Genomic DNA, 15,282 nt, shown 5'->3' with positions numbered 1-15,282 from the left:
CCTCCCAAATAATCAGTTTTATTGTGATGTAATTACAGAGAGTAAAATACCCAAATCTTAAATTTACAGTTTTGTGCATTTTGACACATATACAACCATGGCTAACATCCAGATAAAGATACATGACATTACTGTAACCTCAGAAGGAGCTCCTTTGTAGTCAAGTACACCTGTGTCCTCCCACCCACACCCATTAGTTTTGTCTGTTCTTGAATTTCGTGTGAATGGAATCACACAGTATGTACTTATTTGTGTCTGGCTCTTTTGCTCAACATAATTTGAGGTTCTTCCATGTGTTAAATGTATCCTAAGTTGTTTCTTTTTACTGCCCTGTGACTATGCCGCAGTCTGTTTACCCATTTCCCCACTGAAGGACATCTTGGTGCTTCCAGCTCTTGACTATTACGAGTAAAGCTGCTGTGAACATTTGAATGCAGCTTCTCGTGTGGAATCTCAGGTTTAAATCAGTCGAGTAAAAACCTAGGAGTGTGATTGCTGAGTCATAAGGTAAAACCATGTTTAGTTTTGTAAGAAACTTCCAAACTATATTCCAAAGCAGCTGTACCATTTTCCAGTCCCACCAGCAATGAGTGAGGGTTCCTGTTGCTTCACATCCTCGTCAATATTTAGTGTTGTCAGTGTTTAGATTTTAGCCATTCGAACAGGTGTGTAGTGGTTTCTCATTATTTTCATTTGCAGTTCCCTAACGATATGGTGTTGAGCATTTTTTCAAATGCTCATTTGCCATCTTCATATCATTTTTGATGAAGTATTTGTGCAGATCTTTGCCCATATTTTAATTAGCTTGTTTGTTTTCTGATTGAGTTTTAAGAGTTCCTTATATATTTTTGATACCAGTCCTCTTTCAGATGTGTGTTTTGCAAATATTTTCTCCGTCTGTAGCTTATGTTGCCATTTACTTAATAAGTGGTACCTTTTGAAGAGCAGTCTTTAATTTTAATAAAGTACAACATCAGTTTTTTCTTTCATGAATTGTGCTTTTGGATAATAGCTAAAGACTCATCACCAAACCCAAGGTCACCTAGGTTTTCTCCTATGTTTTGTTATAGTGGTTTTATAGTTTTGTGTTTTACTTTTAGGCTATAATTATCCATTTTGAGATAATTATTTTGAAAGTTGTAAGGTCTGTGTAAAGTTTTTTGGGTTTTGGTTTTCGGGGTTTTTTTGAACATGGATGTCCAGTTGTTCCATAATCATTTGTTGAAAAGACTATTCTTAATTAAATTGCCTTTGCTCCTTTGCCAGAGATCAGTTGACTGTATTTGTGGAAGTCTATTTCTGAGCTCTGTATTCTGTCCCATTGATCTACTTGCCTATTCTTTTGCCAGTACCACTCTGTTTTTTGGGGGGGTTTTTTTGGTTTTTTTTACCACTCTGTTTTGATTACTGTAGCTTTACAGTAAGTTTTTAAGTTGAGAGTATGAGTTCCCCAACTTTGTTCTTCAGTATTGTGTTGGCTATTCTAGGTCTTTTGTCTTTTCATGTAAATCTTAGAATCTTAATATCTATAAAACACCTTGCTGGAATTTTGACTAGGATTACATAAATCTAAGGTCAAGTTGGGAAGGAATTGACATCTTAATAATGTTGAGTGTTCTAGTCTATGAACATGGACTGTCTCCTCATTTATTTAGATCTTTGATTTCTTTCATCAGTCTTGTAGTTTTCCTCATGTAGAGCCTGTACATCATTAGATTTATACCTAATTATTTCATTTTTGTGTGTGTGCTATTGTAAATGGTACTTTTTTTTTTTTTTTTTTTGCCACACCGCATTGCTTGCGGCACGTTAGTTTCCCAACCCCAGGGATTGAACCTGGGCTCTCAGCAGTAAAAGCTTGGAGTCCTAACCACTGGACCGCCAGGGAATTCTCTATTTCAAATTCTGATTGTTTTCTGGTGTTATGTGGGAAAGCAGTCCACATTTATATATTGTTAACCTTGTGTGCTGTGATGTTGTTGTATTCACAGAAGTTTTTTTGTTGATTCTTCAGGACTTTCCATGTAAACAGTAATTCCATCTGTGAACAAATACAGTTTTATTTCTTCTTTCTCAATCTGTTTAGGTTTTATTTCCTTTTCCTATCTATTGGACTAGATAGGCCTTCCAGTAAGGTGTTGAGTAGGAGTGGTAAGAGGGAATATCCTTGCCTTGTTCCCAGTCATAAGGGTAAAGTGTTCAGTTTCTCGTCATTAAGTATGACATTAGCGGCAGGGTTTTTTTGTAGATGTTCGTTATCAAGTTGAAGTTCTCCCCTCTTCCTAGTTTGCTGAGAGTTTTCAATCATAGAATGAATGGTGGATTTTGTCATATGCTCTTCTGCATCACTAATATGATCATACGAGTTTTCTTCTTTAGCATGTTGGTATGATAGATTACATTAATTAATTTTTTACTATTGAACCAGCCAGTCAAACCAGCACACTTGAAATAAATCCCACTTCATTATGGTGTATAATTCCTTTTACACATAGTTAGATTCAGTTTGCCAACACTTAGTTGCATCTGTGTTCATGAGAGATACTGGTCTGTGCTTTCTTTTTCGTACATGCCTTAAGTCTGGTTTCAGTGTCTTGGTAATAGAATGAGTTAGGGAATGTTCTCTCTGTTCTCTTTTTGGGAGGGGATTGTAGAGAATTGGTACAATTTCTTCGTCAAATGTTTGGTCAGATTCAGCAGTAAAAACATCTGGACCTGGTACTTTTCTTTTTGGGAAATGATTAATTATTGATCCAATTCTTTAAATAGACATAGGCCTATTCAGATTGTCTCTCTCCTTGTGTCAGTGTTGGTAGTTTCTGTCTTTCAAGGAATTGGAACATTTTCCAATGTGTTCCTTTATTATTCTTTCCATGTCTGTAGGTACAGTAGTGATAATCTTTCATCTCATTTTTTTAAATATTTATTGAGATATAACTCACATAACATACGATTCACCTACTTTAAGTGTGAAATTCAGTGACTTTTACCATAGTCACAGAGTTGTGCATCCGTCACCACAGTCAATTTTAGAGTATTTTCATTGCCCCCAAAACAAGCCCTGCGCCCTATAACCATTACTCCTGTTTAGGAGCTGAATCTGTTTTGAGTTAATTTTTGCATCTGATGTGATGTAGGGAGTCCAACTTCATTCTTTTTTTTTTTAATTGAAGTATAGTTGATTTACAATGTTATGTTAATTTCTACTGTAGAGCAAAGAGATTCAATTATACATACATATATTCTTTTTCAGATTTTTTTCCATTATGGTTTACCATAGGATATTGAATATAGTTCCCTGTGCTCTACAGTAGGACCTTGTTGTTTATCCATTCTATATATAATAGTTTGCATCTGCTAATCCCAAACTCCCAATCCATCCCTCCTCCCCCTTCACAACAACCACAAGTGTGTTCTCTTTGTCTGAGTCTGTTTCTCTTTTGTAGATAAGTTCATTTGTCTCATATTTTAGATTCCACATATAAGTGATACCATATGCTATTTGTCTTTCTCTGTCTGACTTCACTTAGTATGAAAATCTCTAGGTCCATCCATGTTGCTGCAAATGGCATTATTTCATTCTTTTTTAATGGCTGAGTAATATTCCATTGTGGAATTATGGTATATACCACATTTTCTTTATCCATTCATCTGCTCATGGACATTTAGGTTGTTTCCATGTCTTGGCTATTGTAAATAGTGCTGCTGTAAACATTGTGATGCATGTATCTTTTTGAATTATAGTTTTCTCCAGGTATATACCCAGCAGTGGGATTGCAGGATCATATGGCAATTCTATTTTTAGTTTTTTGAGGAACTTCCATACAGTTTTCCATAGCGGCTGCACTAATTTACATTCCCACTGGCAGTGTACACACCCACATCCTCCACACCCTGTTCAGCATTTGTTATTTGTAGACTTTTTAATGATGACCATTCCTACTAGTGTGAGTTGATACCTCATTGTAGTTTTGAGATGCATTTATCTAATAATTAGCAATGTTGAGCATCTTTTCATATGCCTGTTGGCCATCTGTATGTCTTCTTTGGAGAAATGCCTATTTAGGTCTTCTGCCCATTTTTTGATGGAGTTATTTGTTTTTTTGTTATTGAATTGTATTAGCTGTTTGTATGTTTTGGAAATTAAGCCCTTGTTGGTCACATTGTTTGCAAATATTTTCTCCTAGTCCATAGGTTGTCTTTTTGTTTTGTTTATGGTTTCCTTTGCTGTACAAAGGCTTGTAAGTTTGATTTGTAAGGTCTCATTTGTTTATTTTTACTTTTATTTCTATTACCTTGGGAGACTGACCTAAGAAAACATTGCTATGATTTATGTCAGAGAATGTTTTGCCTATGTTCTCTTCTAGGACTTTTATCCAAATTCATTCTTTTGCACATGCCTAGCCAGTGTTTCCACCACCATTTGTTGAAAAGACTATTCTTTCACCATTGAATTGTCCTGGCATCTGTCAAAGATAAGTGAGTTGTCATTTTGAAGGCTTATTTCTGGATTCTCAGTTCTATTCCTTGGTCTAGCCTTAGGCCACTACCACAGTGTTTTGTTTACTAAAACTTTGCCATAAGTTTTGAAATTGTGAGTTCTACATTTTGGAACTCTTTTTCCATATTGTTCTGGCTGTCCTGGGCCCCTTGAATTTCCAGGTGAGTTTATGAACAGCCTGTCAATTTCTGCAGATAAGTCATCTGGGATTTTTATAGGTATTGTGTTGAATCTATAGATAAATTGGGAAAAATTTGCCCCCCTTAATATGAAGTCTTCGGATCTGTGTACCTGGACTGATTTTAGAATTTATTTACTTCTAATTTAAATTCTTTCAATTGTTCTATAATATTCAGAGTAAAAGTTTTTCATTTGTCAAACTCACTCCTAACTTTTATTATTTTTATGCTACTGTAAATGGAATAGCTTTATTTTTTTAATATTAACTATTGTTAATTTATTATACAACTCACTTAACACATTCAAGCAGAAATACAGTCAGGCCCAGAGGAAGACAGTTTTTTTCTGTGCCCCTTGGTTATTACAGATTTTAATAAGACATAATCCTTATTGTAGTAGATTCTTCATGTCATTACAGCTTCCTGCCATTGACACATAATTACTGGCATTAGTAAGTGTAGGAAAAATGTTGCGGTCTGGTCTATGTAGCAAAAATATTTGTGGCAGGCCCCTTTGATTAGCTTTATTTTTTTATTTTATAATTTTTTATTGAGGTATAATTGATTTACAGTATTCAGGTGTACAGCATAATGGTTTACAATTTTTAAAGGCTATTCTTCATACACTTATAAAATATTGGCTATATTCCCTGTGTTGTATAATATATCCTTGTAGCTTATTTATTTTATACATAATAGTTTCTATCTCTTAACCCCCTACTCCTGTCTTGCCCCCCTTTTCCCTCTCCCCACTGGTAACCATTAGTTTGTTCTCTGTGTCTGTGAGTCTCTTTTCGTTTTTTGCTATATTCACTAGTTCGTTTTATTTTTTAGATTTCACACGTAAGTGATATCATACAGTATTTGTCTTTGTCTGGCTTATTTCACTAAGCATAATACTTTCCAAGTCCATCCATGTTGTTGCAAATGGCAAAATTTTATTCTTTTTTATGGCTGAGTAGTTGGAACAGCTTTCTTGGTTTCATTTTTTGTTTGCTTATTGCTACTATATAGATACAATTGATTTTTTAAATATTGTACTTATTATTTATTTATTTTGAAACAGCTTGACAAATACAATTCACATACCATACAGCTCACCCATTTAAAGTATATAATTCATTGGTTTTTGATATATTACATTATTAACTTTTTAACTGTAGTAAATACATAACATAAAATTTGCCATTTTAACTATACAGTTCAGTGGCATTAATTACATTCACAATGTTATGCAAACTTTACCACGACTATTTCCAAAATGTTTTCATTACCTCTTTGTAACCATTAAACAGTAACTCCTCATTCCCCCTTCCCCAACCACTGGTATTCTCGAAACTATTTTCTGTCTCTGTGGATTTGCCTATTTTTAGGTACCTCATGTAAGTGGAATCATACAATATTTGTCCTTTTGTGTCTGCATTATTTTGCTCAACATGAGCTTTTCAAGATTCATCCAGGTTGTAGCAGGCATCAGAACTTCTTTCATTTTTATGTCTGAATAATATTCTGTTATATGTACATAGCACATTTTGTTCTATCCATTTATCTACTGGTGAACACTTGGATTGTTTATAAATTTTGCCTATTATAAATAACGCTATAACGAAAATTGGCATATAAGTCTCTGTTCAAGTGCCTGGTTTCAGTTCCTCTGGATATGTATCTAGGAGTGCAATTTCTGAATCATATGATAATTCTGTGTTTAGCTTTCTGAGGAACCACCAAACTACTTTCCATAGTGGCTGCATCATTTTACATTGCGAAGTACGTTATTCTTTTTGATGCTATTGTAAATTGAATTGCTTTTACAATTTGCTTTTGTCTTGTTCATTGCAAGTATATAGAAATACAACTGATTTTTGTGTGTTGATTTTGTATGTATCCTTCAGGTTTGCTGAATTTATTAGCTCTAACAGTTTTTTGTGGAATCATTAGGTTTTTTTACATGTCAAATCATAACATATGCATACAGAGAGAACTTTACTTCTTCCTTTCCAATTTGGATGCCTTTTATTTGTTTTTCTTGCCTAATTGCTCTGGTTTGAAATTCCAGAACTATGTTGAATGGAAGTGGTGAAAGGTGACACTGTTGCCTTGTTCCTGATCTTAGAGGAAGAGCTCTCAGTCTTTCACAATTGAGTACGATGTTAGCTGTGGGTTTTCCACATATGACTTTTATTGTGTTCAGGAATTTCCCTGCTATACCTGGTTTATTGAGTGTTTTTATATTGAGTTTTATTAAATGCTTTTCCTGCAACAATTGGAATGATCATGTGGTTTTATTCCTTCTTTCTAATAATGTGATTTACTACATTGGTTAATTTTAATATGTCAAACCATACTTGCGTTCCAGGAATAAATCCCACTTGGTCACGGGATGGTCCTTTTCATATGCTGCTGAATTTGGCTTGCTAGTATTCTGTTGGGTGTTTGCATCTATCTTCATAAAGATTTTCATCTGTTGTTTCTTTTCTTGTAGTGCCTTTGTATAGTTTTGGTATCAAAGTAATTCTGACTTCATAGAGTGAGTTAGAAAGTGTTTTCCTCTTCTTCAGTTTGTTGGAAGAATTTGTGAATAATTGGTATTGATTCTGTTTTAAACATTTGGTATAATTCACCAGTGAAGCCATCTGGTTCTGGGATTTTCTTTGTTGTGAGGTTTTTCATTACTAATTCAATCTCCTTACCACTTAACATGTTATCCTAATTCAGGCTGCTGTAACAGAATACCATAGACTGGGTGGCTTAAACAACAAACTTATTTCTCACAGTTCTGGAGGCTGGGAAGTCCAAGATCAGGGTGCCGGCATGCCTGATGACTGGTGAGACCACTCTTCCTGATTTGCAGTGAGTGTCTTCTTGTGTCCTCACATGGGGGAGAGCAGAGAGGAAGCAAGCTCTGTCGTGTCTCATCTTATAAGGACGCTAATCCCATTCATGAGGATTCCCCCTCATGACCTAACTACCTCCCAAAAGCCCCACCTCCTAATACATTAGAGGTTAGGATTTCAACAGATGAACTTTGGGAGGACACAAATGTCCAGTCCAAAGGACTTACATTTAATGTGATTACTGATAAAGAAGGGTTTACTTCTGTCATTTAGCTATTTGTTTTCTGTGTATCTTCCATGTTTTTTATTCCTCATTTCCTCCATTACTGCCATTTTTTGTAGTAAGTTAGTTTTGCAGTGTACCATTTTGATTCCCTTCTTTCTTTTTCTGTATATTTTAAAAGTTATTTTCTTGGGAGTTACCACGGGGGTTACAATTAACATCATAAAATTATGATAATATGCTTTGAATAATAGTTCTAATAGTATACAAACGCTTTGCTCCTGTATATTGCCTCTCCCTCTTTATGTTATTATTGTCACAGATTACATTTTTATACATTATATACCCATTATCATAGATTTATAATTATTTTATGCATGTTTCTTTTAAATCATATATGAAAAGGGAGACATTGGGACTTCCCTGGTGGCGCAGTGGTTAAGAATCTGCCTGCCAGTGCAAGGGACACAGGTTCGATCCCTAGTCCAGGAAGATCCCACATGCCGAGGAACAGCTGAGCCTGTGAACCCCAACTACTGAGCCTGCACTCTAGAGCCTGTGAGCCACAACTACTGAGCCCGCTTGCCACAACTACTGAAGCCTGCGTGCCGCAATAAGAGGAGCCACCTCAGGGAGAAGCCCACACACCACGGTGAAGCGTAGCCCCTGCTCACTGCAACTAGAGAAAGTCTGCACGCAGCAACAAAGACCCAACACAGCCCCCCACACACACACACACACACATACACTCACATATATATATATGTATGTATGTAAAAGAAAAGGGAGATATTATAAATATAAACTAAACCCAAAGTACAGTAATACTGGCTTTTTATTTACCTATGAAGTTACCTTCACTACTGTTTTTTAATATTTTCTTATGTCTTTGAGTTACTGTCTAGTGTTCTTTCATTTCAGTCTGAATAACTCATTTTAGGATTTCTTTTTTTTTTTTTAATATTTATTTATTTATTTGGCTGCACCGGGTCTTTTCATTGCAGCATGTGGGATCTAGTTCCCTCACCAAGGATCAAACCCGGGCCCCCTGCATTGGGATAGTGGAGTCTTAACCACTGGGCCACCAGGGAAGTCCCCATTTTAGGATTTCTTATAAGGCATATATACTGGTAATGAGCGTCCTCAGCTTTTGTTTATCTGGAAATGTCTTAATTTCTTCTTCATTCTTGAAAGATAGTTTTGCCAGATATAGAATTTTTAGGTGACAGCTTTTTTATTTCAGTATTTTAAGAATGTCATCCCATTGCCTTTTGATCTTCATGGCTTCAGATGAGAAATCTGCTGTTAACCCTACTGAAGATCCTTTGTACATGAGGAGTCACTTCTGTCTTGCTGCTTTCAAGATTCTCTCTTTGTCTTTGAGTTTTAGCAATTTGACTCTAATGTATTCCTTGAAAGGATGTGGATCTCTTTAAGTTTACCCTGTTTGGGGTTTGTTGAGCTTCTTGGAGGTGTGTATTCATACATTTCATCAGATTTGGGAAGTTTGGGCCATTATTTCTTCAAGTATTTCTTCTGCCCCTTTCTGTCTTCTGTTTCTGGGATTCCTATGATGTATATGTTGTTCTGCTTGATGGTATCCCACAGGTCCCTTAGACTCCGTTCACTTTTCTTCATTATTTTTTCCTCGTTATTTTTATCCTCAGATTGGTTAATTTCTTAATATCTAATCTTCAAATTCATTGATTCTTTCTTCTACTTGTTCTGCTCTACTTTTGAATCCCTCTGTTTTTCATTTCAGTTATTGTACTTTTCAGCTCCAGAACTTCTTTTTCACTGCCCTTTATAGTTTCCATCCCTTTATTGATATTCTCATTTTGTTCAGATGTCACCTTACTAATTTCCTTTAGTTCTTTGTTTATGGTTTCCTTTAGCTGATTAACATTTAAAATAGTCGCTGTAACACCTTTGACTAATAATTCTAATATCTGGCCTTCCCCAGGGATAGTTTCCTTAGACTCTTTACTTCCTGTGACTGGACCATACTTCTCTATTTCTTTTTGTGTATTGTATTTTCTGTTGAGAAGTGGATACTCTGAGCATCATGTTGTGGTAACTCTCTGGAAATCTAATACTTCACTCATCAGGGATTGCTGAGTTTTCTTTGTTGATGTCTGGAGCCTTCCTTCTGTAGCTTTTCCATACTATTTTTTGCAAAGTATATATTCTTTGTTGTGTATGTTCACTGAAGTTTTTCTTCTGTTGTCTCTACAGTCAGCCAGTGTACTGACAGAGATTTCCTTAAATGGCTCTCAAAAGAGAGAAAAAAACCTATCTCTTTAAACTCATGTCTGGGAGGCCCATTAGCCCATGGGTTGAAACAATGGCCCACCTCCATGGCTGCTGCTCATTTATCAAATCAGAACCCACAACCCCATCTTTTGGAGGACAAAGTCCTTATGACCCACTGGGTCCAGCAAGCCACACCAGAAGTGTGTGTAGGCTGCTGTTTCCATAGCTGCCTGCTCCAGGGCTTAAGGCTAAGGAAGAGCAGCCACCATCTCACTGAAGCCAAAATAGACAAAAGTTTACCAGCCTCTTCATCCAACTGTCTCTTGGATGGTGCAAGTATTCTTCTGCTCTACTGGCTGTACCATGTAGTTGCTTCAGACAGTTCCTGGCAATCTGATGGTTGGGTCAGTGGAGGGATAGATTCCTGGAGCTTTCTACTCTGCCATCTTTCCTGATGTCACTACAGTACAGTTTGAAGTTATGTATATACAGTTTGGATTTTGTGTGTTCCCACAAACTTGCTAAACTTGTTTATTTCTTCTGACAGTTTTTTCCTGTATTCCTTAGAATTTTATATATACAAGATCAAGATCCTGTCATATGCAAAGAGAGATAGTTTTCCTTCTTTCTTTCCAGTCTGTACATCTTTTATTCCTTCCTTCCACACCTTTTATTCATTCCGCCCTCCTTCCCTTCCTTCCTTCCTCCCTTCCTCCCTCCCTCCCTCCCTTCCTTCCCTCTTTCAGTAAATATTGAACATATGTGGTGAGAAAACATCCTTGTCTTGTTCCTGATCTTAGGGGAAAAGCATTTAGTCTTTCACCATGAAGTATGGTGTTAAATATGAGTTTTTCATAGATGCCCTTTACGAGATTAAGTTCCCTTCTATTCCTACTTTGTTGAGTGTTTTTTAATCATGAAACGGTGTTGCGTTTTGTCAAATTCTTTTTCCACATCTATTGAGATGATCATGTGGTTTTTGTCCTTTATCCTATTGATGTGTAGTGTATTACATTAATTGATTTTCAGATATTAAATCAACTTTGTGTTTCTTTGGATATATCCCATTTGGTCATGATGTATAATCCTTTTTATTAATGGACTTGATTTGCTAATTTTTTAAAGGTTTTTCGTATATATTCATTAAAGATATTCTGTGCATTTCTTTTTGTGTGTGATGTCTTTGTCTATTTTTTATTAGAGTTATATAGGCCTCAGAATGAGATGGGAAATGTTCCCTGCTGTCCTTTCTTTTGGAAGAATTTGTGAAGGGTTTGTATTAATTCTTCCTTAACGTTTTTTAGAATTCACCAGTGAAGTCACTTGGTCCTGGGATTTTCTTTGTGGGAAGTTTTTTGATTGCTAATTCAATTTGTTTATTTCTTATAGATCTATTTGGACTTTCTGTTTCTTCATGAGTCAGTTTGGTAGTTTGTGTCTTTCTAAGAATTTGTTCATTTCATCTGAGTTATCTAATTTGTTGGCATACAGTTGTTTCTAGTATTCCCCTATGCTTCTTTTTATTCCTGTAATGTCAATAGTAAAGTTCCCTCTTCAGTGTCTGGTAGTAGTAATTTGTGACTTCTGTTTTTCCTTGGTTAGTCTAGCTAGAGTTTTGTCAATATTTGTAAAGAACCAACTTTTGGGTTTTGTTGATTTTGTCTGTTGATTTCCTGTTTTCAATTTCATTGATTTCTGTTGTGATTTTTATAACTTCTATGCTTGTTTTAGGTTTAAATAGCCATTCTTTCTCTGGTTCCCTAAAGTGGAAGCTTAGATTTTTTTTGATTTTTTTTTTTTTGCGGTACGCAGACCTCTCACCGTTATGGCCTCTCCCGTTGCAGAGCACAGGCTCTGGACGCGCAGGCTCAGCAGCCATGGCTCACGGGCCCAGCCACTCCACAGCATGTGGGATCTTCCCGGACCGGGACATGAACCCGTGTCCCCTGCATCAGCAGGCGGACTCTCAACCACTGCGCCACCAGGGAAGCCTGAAGCTTAGATTATTGATCTTCAATCTTTCTTCATTTTTTAATTTATGTATTTAGAGCCAGAAAGTTACTTCTAAACACTGTTTTCTTAGTTGCAGCGTGCAGACTCCCAGTTGCAGCATGTGGGATCTAGTTCCCCAACCAGTGAAGATCCTGTGTGCTGCAGCTAAGACCTGGCACAGCCAAAAAAATATAAATATTATATATATTTTAATGGTCCACGTCAAAACAAACAGACAAACAAAAAACCGCTTTCACTTCATCCTACAAATTTTGAAAATTTGTATTTTCAATTTCATTTAGTTCAAAAAATATTTAATTTCTCTTGAAACTTCTTTGACCCATGTGTTATTTAGAAGTATGTTGTTTAATTTCCAAATATTTTGGAATTTCCCAGTTATCTTCCTGTTACTGGTTTCTAGTTTAATTTCACTGTGGTCTGAAAACATTCGTTGTATGATTTCTATTCTATTAAATTTGCTAACACATGTTTTATGGCCCAAAATGTGATTTATCTTACTAAATCAACTCTGGCATTAATGGACTCCTCTATCTTGACATTTATTGTAATCATAGTTTTGCATTTCTCTATGATTTTAATAACCAATTATGTCTATCTAAACATTACAGTTCATCTTGCCTGTTTTCTTATTGTCTTTGATATGCCTTTTATTTATTTTTAACAACTTTATTGGAGTATAATTGCTTTGCAGTGTTGTGTTAGTCTCTGCTGTATAACAAAGTGAATCAGCTATATGTACACATATATCCGCATATCCCCTCCCTCTTGTGTCTCCCTCCCACCCTCCCTATCCCACCCCTCTAGGTGGTCACAGAGTACCAAGCTGCTCTCCCCATGCGATACAGCTGCTTCCCACTAGCTATCTATTTTACATTTGGTAGTGTATATATGTCCATGCTACTCTCTTACTTCTTCCCAGCTTACCCTTCCCCCTCCCCCGTCCTCAAGTCCATTATCTACATCTGCATCTTTATTCCTGTCCTGCCCCTAGGTTATCAGAAACTTTTTTTTGTTTTGTTTTAGATTCCTTATATATGTGATAGCATATGGTATTTGTTTTCTCTTTCTGACTTACTTCACTCTATGACAGATTCTAGGTCCATCCACCTCACTACAAATAACTCCATATCTTTTTATGGCTGAGTAATATTCCATTGTTGATATGCCTTTTAAATCTTTAATCAAAGGTGGCCTTCCTGTTCTTTTTTTCTTAGAATTTGTTGGTTAAGGAACTCAGTCCTTTCCCCACAGTCTGATTTTTGCCAACTGTACTTAATAGTATAGTTAAACGTGATTCTCTGTCCTCTGGATCCAGAGTCTTGATCTGTTCATTTTTGATTTTTGATTTTGGTAGGACTGTGTGTGATGTTGTATTCTTTCAACAGGAGTTGCTTGCTGCCTAATTTTATAATGTTAGCAGCCAGTAGGAGCATCTTCAGGTTTACTCCTGATTCCTTTTGTTACGATGTTGCTCTTTGGTGTGGCAAGATGTTCTAAACATATCTTGTATATTTCCTGCTTCACAAATTGGTCATTTCTCTAAGAATCTCTGGTTTCAATTACTAGGAAGTGGTGTTTAAACATCACAGTCTAGGCAGTGGGGCATGATTATTGCTATTGGGTATGTAGTTCTTTCTAGGACTTTTTAATAGATATACAAATGCATATTTAAGTGTAGTGATTAATTGTAAAGTTACGCCCCACCCCCTTTCCATAAACTACTCTTTGGAAGCAAGTCACTAAGTATAGCCCATGTTCAAGCGATGAAAAATTAAGCTCCACCTCCTTGAAGGCTCTCCCCTCATTATTTTATTTTATTTTTTTATTTATTTATTTTTGGCTGCATTGAGTCTTCATTGCTGAGCGCAGGGTTTCTCTAGTTGTGGTGAGCGGGGGCTACTCTTCATTGCAATACGCAGGCTTCTCACTGCAGTGGCTTCTATTGTTGTGGAGCACGGGCTCTAGGCACACAGGCTTCAGTAGTTGTGGCTCACGGGCTCTAGAGCACAGGCTCAAGAGCTGTGGCACACGGGCTTAGTTGCTCCGCGGTGTGTGGGATCTTCGTGGGCCAGGGCTCGAACCCGTGTCCCCTGCATTGGCAGGTGGATTCTTAACCACTGTGCCACCAGGGAAGCCCTCCCCTTTTTTTTTTTTTTTTTTTTTGCGGTACGCGGGCCTCTCACTGTTGTGACCTCTCCCATTGCAGAGCACAGGCTCCGGACGCACAGGCTCAGCGGCCATGGCTCACGGGCCCAGCCGCTCCACGGCATGTGGGATCTTCCCGGACCGGGGCACGAACCCGTGTCCCCTGCACCGGCAGGCGGACTCTCAACCACCGCGCCACCAGGGAAGCTCTATTTTTTATTTTTAAAATTTATTTTTTTGGCTATGTGGCATGTGGGATCTTAGTTCCCCAACCAGGGATCGAACCCGCACCCCCTGCATTGGAAGCACGGAGTCTTAACCACTGGACCACCAGGGAAGTCCCTCCCTCATTTTTTAAATTGTTATACTATACTACAATATCAGAGCACATCAACAGTAGGGAGCATACTACTCTCCCTTGTAATCTTCAATTAGTATTAGTTCTAGAAATAACTATATATTTAGTGCTTACCACCAGTCCTTATGTCAAAGTCTCCATTTTGTTGTTTAAAACTTGTTCTCCAGTGAGTTCCTCAAGAAGGCCTCAAAGGTACAATATTCCTTCAGTTCTGGTGTATCAGTAATTGTTTGTCAACACCTTTTATAATTGAATGTCAGTTTGACTGACTTTAATAAAATTCTCTTAATAAAATTCTTGATTCACATATAGTTTACCTTTTTGTTTTACAAAGATGAAGTGGAATCTTTACAAAGAAAGTGTGTATAATCTTTTCATTCAAACTAGCATACCAGTGTTTTAAAATGCTCACTTATGGGCTTCCCTGGTGGCGCAGTGGTTGAGAGTCCGCCTGCCGATGCAGGGGACACGGGTTCGTGCCCCGGTCCAGGAAGATCCCACATGCCGCGGAGCGGCTGGGCCCGTGAGCCATGGCCGCTGGGCCTGCGTGTCTGGAGCCTGTGCTTCACAACAGTGAGAGGCCCGCGTACCGCAAAAAAAAAATAAAATGCTCACTTATAAGTTAACTTCTACCATTTTAATAGCATGTGATTGGTATTTTTATTTTATTTTACTTTATTTACCTTTTTTTTTTTTTTTTTGGCCTTGAAGTTTGCGGGTTCTTAGTTCCCCGACCAGGGTCTGAACCTGCACTCTCAGCAGTGAAAGTGCAGAGT

Source organism: Globicephala melas, chromosome 7 (assembly GCF_963455315.2).
Source record: "Globicephala melas chromosome 7, mGloMel1.2, whole genome shotgun sequence".
Taxonomy (NCBI): Eukaryota; Metazoa; Chordata; class Mammalia; order Artiodactyla; family Delphinidae; genus Globicephala; species Globicephala melas.
This window is presented reverse-complemented; position numbering follows the sequence as displayed.